This window comes from Vicia villosa, linkage group LG3, assembly GCF_029867415.1.
Source record: "Vicia villosa cultivar HV-30 ecotype Madison, WI linkage group LG3, Vvil1.0, whole genome shotgun sequence".
Classification (NCBI taxonomy): Eukaryota; Viridiplantae; Streptophyta; class Magnoliopsida; order Fabales; family Fabaceae; genus Vicia; species Vicia villosa.
Window position 1 is genome coordinate 176,036,658 of NC_081182.1, and position 9,962 is coordinate 176,046,619.

Sequence of the window (9,962 nt, forward strand, 5' to 3'; positions counted from 1 at the left end):
GCTGACTGCAGTTTTAAAACAAACAGTTCAGGCAAAAGTTAGGGATAACAAAGTCGAAAAAAGGTCACTATGTACCTTCGACAAAAGGAAAAATTACAAAAAAGGAGAATGACTGCCTTTGCAGATAAACCTTTGGTTTTTGAACCATCATAAATGCCAATGTCACAATTCCCAAATTCTTTTGGAGACTAAACGCATAGCTAACTGAGCATAGGACTGGAGAACATCACGAAGATTGGGATGGGTACAAATAAACTTTGAGCCTCTATCTTTTGTTTCTCTAAACCGTGAACCAGGCCACGTTACAACCCTTAAAAGTCCTAACTGAAACATGGTTAGTTCGAAAGTATATCGTTACCAAAGGTATCCCGACTCCTTAAGGTCTACTATAACTCTTGAGTTGATATCACTTTCTTACAAAAAAAAAACCTTTGTTTTACTAAAAAATGTTTTTAAACTTTCGAGACAGACATATGCATTCGCATCTTATGAATTTCATTGCAAAGTACACTTGTCTATGTGGATTCAGATGTTTAAACATCAGGGAGAAGTTGCATGGGGCATGGCTAATGGCTAAAAATCCTACTGACTGACGAAGTAGCTTTAAAAACTCGTCAAAAGAAGAAACATCCCTTACGCATGACTGGGATGGCTAATGTGTACACACGGCATAACTCGTCATTATCCCATTTACATGGGGCAATCTCATCAAGATTCATTGGAATCTCTCAAAGACGTTGAATAGCCCATGGGGCAAGCCCATTGTCTGGAGCACGTTGCAAAGATCGCTCAGTATCAGATGGGGTCAATACCACTCTCACATCCTTTCCAGGAACCTTTATAGGATACTTCTCAATCTGTCCATATAATCTTCTTTAAGACATATTCAAATAATTCTTACCCTTTCTAGGAGCCTTTTTCAGATAGTCTTTTTAAGACCCATCTTCTTATCCTTTCTATTTTCAAACCCTTTCAGACAGTCTTCTCTAAGACATATTCCTTTCCAAGAACCTTTTCTAGGTAGTCTTCTGTAAGACATCTCTTAACTTTTTCAGTTAGTCTTTTGTAGACATATTCAAACTTCTCTTATGCTTCCAAAAACCTTGTCAAACTTTGTTTAAAGTACAGAGTCTTCTATAAGACAGTCTCATATCCTTTCTAGGTTAATCTTCTTCAAGATGTCTTTTCCTAAGTTTTGTTTAAAACGCCACAAAAACAGTCTTTATCCTCTATAGGAATATTTTTGACCCTCTGCACAAACAGATCCTTTGAGCTTTGTCTAAAACACAATCTTGTTTAAGACAATTTCCCATTCCTCCCAAGGACCTCTTCAGGTAGTCTTATAGAAGACATCATCTCATTCTGAGTACTCAGCAAGTCACTGTCCGTCAGGATGCGACCTAAACGCATGACTCATTCTGAAAAGCATCTGCTTCACATTCAAATCAACACTTAGCATCAAGGAGACCTCAAAATTGGTCTAATCAAAGACGATCATTCCTGATAAAGACTCTTGAATGGGGAAACCACATCCAGAGGGTTTTCCTAAAATAGGGGCATACAATCAAGGATCCTATTAACTAGGGGCATATCTTTCAAGAATTCAAACACTGGGGCAATGCATATCAGGCAAGACATGGTGAAAACTCGGGTTCTCTCTAAAGGTCCTTCCTTCAGGTTAAAGGGCACGTCTCCAAATTTCTGATATTCGGGAAGTCACACTAGTATCACACAAAGAGCATTGTTGCGTAATTGATCTTCCCACGCCTGTGCTATTTACATCCCGCAGTGTGGGATTGGCATACATGCATAATTCTCATTTATTTTGAGAACCTCATTACATGACACATGAATCATGACATTGCATAAAACTAACGCTGCCTTTTCAGGTCACTTCATAATCAAGAGGATGTTATCATCACATTACAAGCGCAAATACGATCGTATCAACGATTCAATCTCAACATATACAACTCTAATACCTCATTCCAAGTCTTTCTTCAAAGACAATCCAGAAGCAATCAAAGAATTTCTTACCTCTCCAGGTAGTCTTGTCCTAAACAATTATCCTAACCTTTCCAAGCAGTCTTGTGTAAGACATATCCTGAACCTTTCTAGGTAGTTTTGTTTAAAACGTTTCACGACCTTTATAGGAACCTTTCTAGGTAGTTTTGTTTAAAATATTTCATAGCCTTTATAGGAACCTTTCTAGGTAGTTTTGTTTAAAACGTCTCACGACCTTTATAGGAACCTTTCTAGGTAGTTTTGTTTAAAACGTTGTGGACCTCCGATTTTTTTTTAATACCGGGCCATACCTCTGATCTGTAGAGATACGTGAACTGACTCTTTTTTGTCGCTTAATGCTTTCGCACTTTTGAAAATTCACAGAGTCGCCACCGACCTTTTATTTTATCCAATTAAGGAAAGGTTTATAAAAGAAACAGAAAAAAGACCTTTAAGAAATTCTGGGTAAGGGGGTAGGTTATACAAAGGGAAGGTGTTAGCACCCTTTGTATCCATGGTTATCCATGGGCTCTTAAGTTTGCTTAGCTCACTTGTTTTTCGATCACTTTTCAATTGCTCTGAAATTGCTCATATGTGGTTTCAAATACCTTTGTAAATTGAATTTTGTAATGATCCGTGTGTGGATGTATACAAAATGCTTGTTTATCTTTCGAAAGATGTTTTGAAAAGAACGTTAACTTTGTAATAATCCGTGTTTGGATGTATACAAAGTATTGTCTTTTTTGAAAGTTTTGAAAAAATCAACAGTGTATGAGAATTTTGTTTGTTTTGATTTGAGCAAGCAAACTAGGAGGTCTACCCTGAGTTATAAGGTCTTTATCCTATTTCCTTTAAAAATCTATCCTTTCACCGGATATAAAAGCAAGGTTCGATTTTGTACTCAAAACAGTGGAATTTTGACTTTGATTTTGAAAGGAATGAGAAGGGATTACCTGAAGAGGTGCAAGTGTGATTGTGATTGGATTCAGATATTTATCTTTGAAGTTAGTGATCTAACGGTTCAATTTTATCTTTGACATACACGCAGTTTATATGTGCTGGAAATTAAAATGCGGAAATGTAAAGTGCGGAAAGTAAATCTACGCTATTACATCGATTGTGCAGGAAATGTAAACTAGCCTATTTACATGATTTTGACATCCTATACATTTATCTAGGAATTTAAATTGCAAGAAAAATAAAAGGCATGTTTTTTGGATTTTTTATGATTGATTTTAATTATAATTAATGCATAATTAATTAAATTAAAATGAAGAAAAAGATGAAAATAAATTTGAACCTAGAAATTAAGTTCAAAATATGTACAAAATATTTGTTGATTAATTTTAAAACAAAACTAATTTTTTTGGAATTTTTGAAATTGATTGGAAATTGATTTAAGTTAATTAAAACATAATTATGCAAATAATTATATAAATAATTAAAACTTAAAAAGAAAATTATTCAAAATATGTACCAAATTAGCTTATAATATATAAACAATATTTTATATAAAGAACAATTTTTTTTATGATTTTTTGATTGGTTAGAATAATTAAAAAGCAAATATATAAATATATACTAATTAATTATGCAAAATATTGAAATTATGAAGAAAAATAAAATATTTTTATTTCAGAAAATAATATATTATTTTAGAAGTCTAAAAATATTTTTTGTGTATTTTTTGGATTTTTAAAACTATTTTTAATTAATTTAACAAAGAAATTAAAATAAAATAGAAAAATAAATAAAGCAGTGATCATGTGTGGTCATTTATGATGGGTTATGGTGTGGCTGCGCTTTTTTGATGCGTTGGATCAGATTACTAGGAGATCTTGTGGCTCAGATTTAAAGTAACATGATGCACATGGATAGAGGGACAACATGTGATTATGCTGATTTGGAGAGTCCAACATGGGACCCACATGCTGCTGACCAACGAATGAGAGGGAGTAAATCTGCCACGCGTGCTGGTCAAAGATTCCACTTTACTATTCATCTTCTTCTTCATATTACCTGCGGATTTTGCTGCAGATTTACCTGCGGATTTTCCTGCGGATTTTTCTTTCTTTTTCCATGCTTTTGAACGACCTACAAAATGAAAATAAAAAAAAACAAAGGCCACCCAGATCACCTAATTGGACCCTTCTGAACATGATAGCGTCGTTAGTTTTTTCGTTTGAAGCCTCTATCATGGAAATCGAAAGCTTCACATGTTTGAAGCTCAAAAATGGTGGAGCTTCAAATCCACGTTAAAGCTTGCATGTGATCACTCAAACCTACTCTATATCATGCCATGAGTCCATGCAAATAGTTAAATTTCATTTTAGTTAAGCATGCATACGAAAACAAAAGTTATGAGTTATGTTCATGTAACACTTTATACACATGCTACGACTCTCATGGGACCAAACAAAGAGCTTATTCTTACTCTATATTGCTTTAGGAGATGATTGGAAGTGATTGTTTGTATTGATATTGATTGGAATATGGAAAACGAAAATTACAAAGTTTGTGGAATTTTGAGAGAATTTATGAAGTTTCTTGCTATGCTTTTGCTTATAATTTTCGTGCTCTCTTGGCTTCTCTTGTTTGTGAAATATGCAGCTTCATTTATAGGCCTTGGAGTGCTTAAATTTGAAGCTAAAAGCAATGATTGCTTTTGTTGAATTTTGACTTTCAAGCTTGGAACTCAAGCAACCTTGGCTTGCTCCTTCCTTAGCCTTTCCTTGCAGCTTTCTTGCTGCATAATTAAGCCACATGTGTGAGCTTTTAGCTTAGAAAATAAGCTATTATTTATCCTTCCTTTTTTTCCTTTTTAATTTAATCTTAAATGATAAAATTAAATCAAAAAATGGAGAAAAATGATGTGGGCTTTGTCTTGGTCGTGGGAGGCCCATATCATCATGGAAATGATGTTTGAATGCTGAAAACTTGGCCCCATTTGGAAAAAATGCCATTTTGAACAATGTTGATTTCATGTATTTTCCCAAAATTTAGCCAACTTCAACAAGGTGTAAATCCTTCAATTTTTGTCATATGAAGGAGATCTTGCACTTTTTGGAAACCTCAAAGAGTCCTCTAACCAATTCCTTTGGTCTCATGTCAAAATGATTTTTGAAGCTCCTTGTGTGTCCTTTTGAAAAAAGTGTCTTTTTGTTGACTTTGAAAATGACCTGTAATGTCTTTGATCATATTTTTCAAATGGTGAATCCAATGACCATGGGATCAATGGCATTTGAAAGATAATTGAATTTCCTTCAAAACAAGCTTTGGTTTGAATTTTTTGGATGAAGGATGAGAGAGTTATGATCAGTCAAAGTTGAGTTGACCTTTCAGGCAAAAACCCTAATTTTGAATCTTAGGGTTTTGTTGATTTTTGATCTTTCCTTGATGAATTATGATCATCCAATGATCAAATGATGAATCCTTTGACAAAATATGGACTTTGACAAAAAATTTCATTTTTGACTGTCTGTTGACTTTTTTGGTCAAACGGGTCGTCTGTTGACTGTTTGAGCTGCTGACGGTGCGTCTGAGTGAATTGAAATTTGAAAATTTGTATGATGGTACTTTGAGATATATGGATGTGTATGAAATCCATTTGAGCTCTCAAAAACTTGTTGCTCCTGTAAAAACAAGAAAAACCCTAGTCAGGGACTGTTTATGTAGGAGACAGTTAAGCGTACCTGATTTTTGCGCAGTGTTGAGTCTCTGCTAATCGCGTGATATTCAGAAGACTTCTAGAACAAAAATCTTGGAATTTTGAATTGTGAAAGATTGATTTGATTGATGGTACAAAACACTGAGAATTGTACTGCCAGCAGTTTGGCTGTCAACTGACTGTTCAGGTATTGACGTAGCAGTTAGAGTGAAAAATCAACAGTCAAAGTTAATTTTCTTTTTTTTTTTTTTGTTTTTGTTTTATGTAAAAAATGAAATTTTATTTACTTGACTTGTTAGAAAAACACAGACATAATAAATAACTAATATTTACGGTATGCGGGCAAAATTACCGATAATAACCCTGAAAATCATTTAATGCACAGAAATAGGAATATTTGACTGGCAGAAAACACACAAAATATTATCTTAGTAATTAAGCAATATTATGACAAATAGTACAACATTTAATACTGACAGTACAAATATCACATACTATATTGAATAGTACGACGAATAAACGGTACATTTAAGAAATAAGAAATACGGCAAATTTTAAGAATGACGATTAATGACCCATGCTATGAACAATAACATGTAGATGATTGGGAGTGCAACCATTGCAGGTCCACACTCTTCAGGACTATGTAGGCAGAAGAAAGTCATGATCACCGTAGCAATGGTGATGACTGTAAGAAACAGTGTCTCTATCCACTTTGCCATTCTTGTTAGGGAAGAAGAGAAAATAGATATGAGGTAGGAATTTGAAAGATGAGTTAGAATTTGATGTGAAATTTTATGGAAGAAAATGAGAGGTATTTATAGAATGGAAAGAAGGAAAGAGACGTTGGGGAATGATGTGATTCCGTACAAAAGGAAAATTTGAGTGGAAGTAAGATTTGAAAGAAAGTGTATGATAGTGTTGGAAAAAAGAGAGATTTGATTTTTGAAAAAGAGATTTGAAAAGATTTTTGAAAATAATGGAATATAGTACAAAAATTAGTGGGAAACAAAAGATAGTAATAATCTACTTGTTACCAGTACAGTCTGAGTTTCCTGATTCTGCGCCTGCAAAAAGATTTAACTCTGTACCAATTGCGTCAGTACTATTTATCTGTAAATAAATAAATAGCATGTGTGAAGTAATAAACAGTATTTGGTGTTTGCGTAAGAATAAATTCAACTGCAAGCCAAATTACTGTATAAGAAAAATTCTAAAAACTAAGTATTTCATATGTCAGGATATTTGTTGAAATAAAAATCCATGATTATATGAGACCCTTAATTTTCAGATTGGAGTTTTCTTGAAAAATATGTGGGCAAATTTTGGGGTATAACAGTTGCCCCTATTCAATCTTCTTAAACCTGAAGAGATTGTCTGAAATCTGAAGGTAGAAGATGATTGAATATTTAGATGCCCTGAAAATTTGCACTTACCTTGATCAGAAGAGATGTTGGAAGTTGCATTTGAATGTCGTCTGCGAAATGTTGTTGGCAGATTGAAACATTACCTGAGATGGGCTTTCAGATGCCACCTGGTAAATGGGTTGAGGGTTTGTTCATCAGAATGAATCCATTGATTATATCTTGATGAAGGATTTGAAAGTCTTTGTGTTGACTGTTTCGGAACCGTCCAAGGTTACCGCTTTAAGTCTTGGAAGATAATCGTTACGGAACTTGTCCAAAGTTTTTCGATTTAGATTTTGGAAGTTGATCATTGTGGAACCGTCTGAGGTATCGCTTTAGATCTGCAATGTTAGATCGTTTTGGAACCGTCTGAGGTATCGCTTTAGATCTGCAACGTTAGATCGTTCTGGAACCGCCTGAGGTATCGCTTTAGATCTGCAACGTTAGATCGTTTTGGAACCGTCTGAGGTATCGCTTTAGATCTGCAATGTTAGATCGTTTTGGAACCGTCTGAGGTATCAACTTTGATCTGTGATGCTAGATCGTTCTGGAACCGTCTGAGGTATCAACTTTGATCTTTGATGCCTGTTTTTGAGTTGGTTAATGATCAGAATGAATCTTCGGCTTGATCATATCTGAGAGAACCGTTTATGGCATTCAGATGAACACTGCATGTGATTGAGAACATCTTTGTCGAAGATATCCGTCTGCCTGAAAAATCAAGTTAGTGATATGCAATGTTTATGATGCATGTAATGTGAGATATTCCCGGAGAAATATGCATGTGATGTTGTGTATGAATATGCGCATGATGCATGATGTATGATGTATGAATATGAATATGTGAATGTATGAATGTATGAATGTGATGTCAAGCTTCTAATTGGAAAAATAAATTTCCGCCAGTCATCTGGATATGACTATATTGTGATCGTTGATGATCTTTTGTCTTGCTTGAGTACCCTCGTCTGGGGAAATTCTTTGAGAACCCGGGTATCCCGTTGAAGGATCTTTGACTACTGCTTGGGGAACCAAAGGTAACTGGAAGTTCTGATGCCCTTTCAAATGGGAATGAGGAAGATGCATAATCCTCCGATGCACTATCTGACCAAGTCCGGGTGCGGGGATCACACCTTCTGAAGATAGTAATCTGGAACAAACCTGCTGGGGAATAAGACTTCTTTTGAAGAGAAAATCTTTTTGAGGAATTTGCTGAGAAATGCGTTTCTCTTGGTGATTTCCTTCTGATGGAATGATGTCCAGATGATCGGGACATTTCCTGAATGCCATTCCTGTTTTTCCTGGTAAACATCAATCACATTCAAATGCATATGTTCATTCAAAATTATCATTGGGATGCTTACGTATTTAAACAGAGGAAATGAAAATAGTGATTTTTGAAAGAGCTGCATTGAAAAGAGCCATGATAGGCGGGTTAGCACAGGGAGACAACAATCCTAGAAGTAGGAAACTGTCAGAAAGTTTTGAAAAATATTTATGAAAATAAATAGCTATGTGAAAATGATCCAGTCAAGTTTCAACTCTGCTATTGCCAATCTGTCTTCGAGCATCTCATCCCTCACTTGTTGGAAGAAAGTGATTAGACTGATCGGTGTCTTTGAGGTGTTGAATCTTGATGGTGAGTAGGCAGCTGAACGGAACATAGTTGTATGCTTCATTCCCTAACTTTTGCCTAGGCCGCCCTTTCAGGTTTTCAGCCTACCGGGATAGTATTTGTTTAGTCTCTAATTTTTGCCTGGACCGCCCTTTCGGGTTTTCAATCCACCGAGACGCTCATTTTTGCCTAAGTTGCCCTTTCAGGTTTTCAACTTAGCGAGCTGTTTTTTTTCTTTTTTTTTTTAAGAGAAGTATTTTTTGACTATGTCAGCATTCACAGGGTGTGGGAAATCCTCGCCATCCATGGTGGTAAGCAACATGGCGCCGCCGGAGAATATTTTCTTGATTATGAATGGTCCCTCGTAGGTGGGAGTCCATTTGCCTCTGGGATCACCTTGTGGTAAGATGATGCGTTTGACAACCAAGCCACCAGTTTGGTATGCTTGACTTTTGACTTTTTTGTTGAAGGCTTTGATCATACGCTTTTGGTATAGCTGACCATGACAAATAGCGGTGAGCCTTTTCTCATCAATCAAGTTTATCTGGTCCAACCGTGTTTGAATCCAATCGTCTTCGTCTAGATTGGCTTCTTTCATAATCCTTAGGGAAGGAATCTAAATTTCAATTGGAAGAACTGCCTCCATACCATAGACTAAGGAAAATGGAGTTGCCCCTGTTGAAGTACGCGCAGATGTGCGATAACCATGAAGAGCAAAAGGTAACATCTCATGCCAGTCTTTGTAGGTTACTGTCATTTTTTGTATGATTTTCTTGATGTTCTTGTTGGCAGCTTCCACCGCGCCGTTCATCTTTGGTCGATATGGAGAGGAATTATGATGCTTGATTTTGAACTATGTGCAAAGTTCAGTAATCATTCTGTTGTTTAGATTTGTGCCATTGTCCGTGATAATCCGTTCAGGGATGCCATACCGACAAATGAGATTGTATTTGATGAACCGGGCCACCACATTTTTGGTGACATAAGCAAATGAAGCTGCTTCTACCCACTTTGTGAAGTAGTCAATAGCGACCAGGATAAAGCGATGTCCGTTGGAGGCAGTAGGTTTGATTTCTCCAATCATATCAATACCCCACATTGCAAAAGGCCAAGGAGCCGTCAGGACGCTTAATGGAACTGGAGGTACATGTACTTTGTCAGCGTATATCTGGCATTTGTGACATGTTCGGGAGTGATGATGGCAGTCTGTTTCCATGGTAGACCAGTAATAACCTGCTCTAAGGATCTTTTTAGCCATTGTATGTCCACT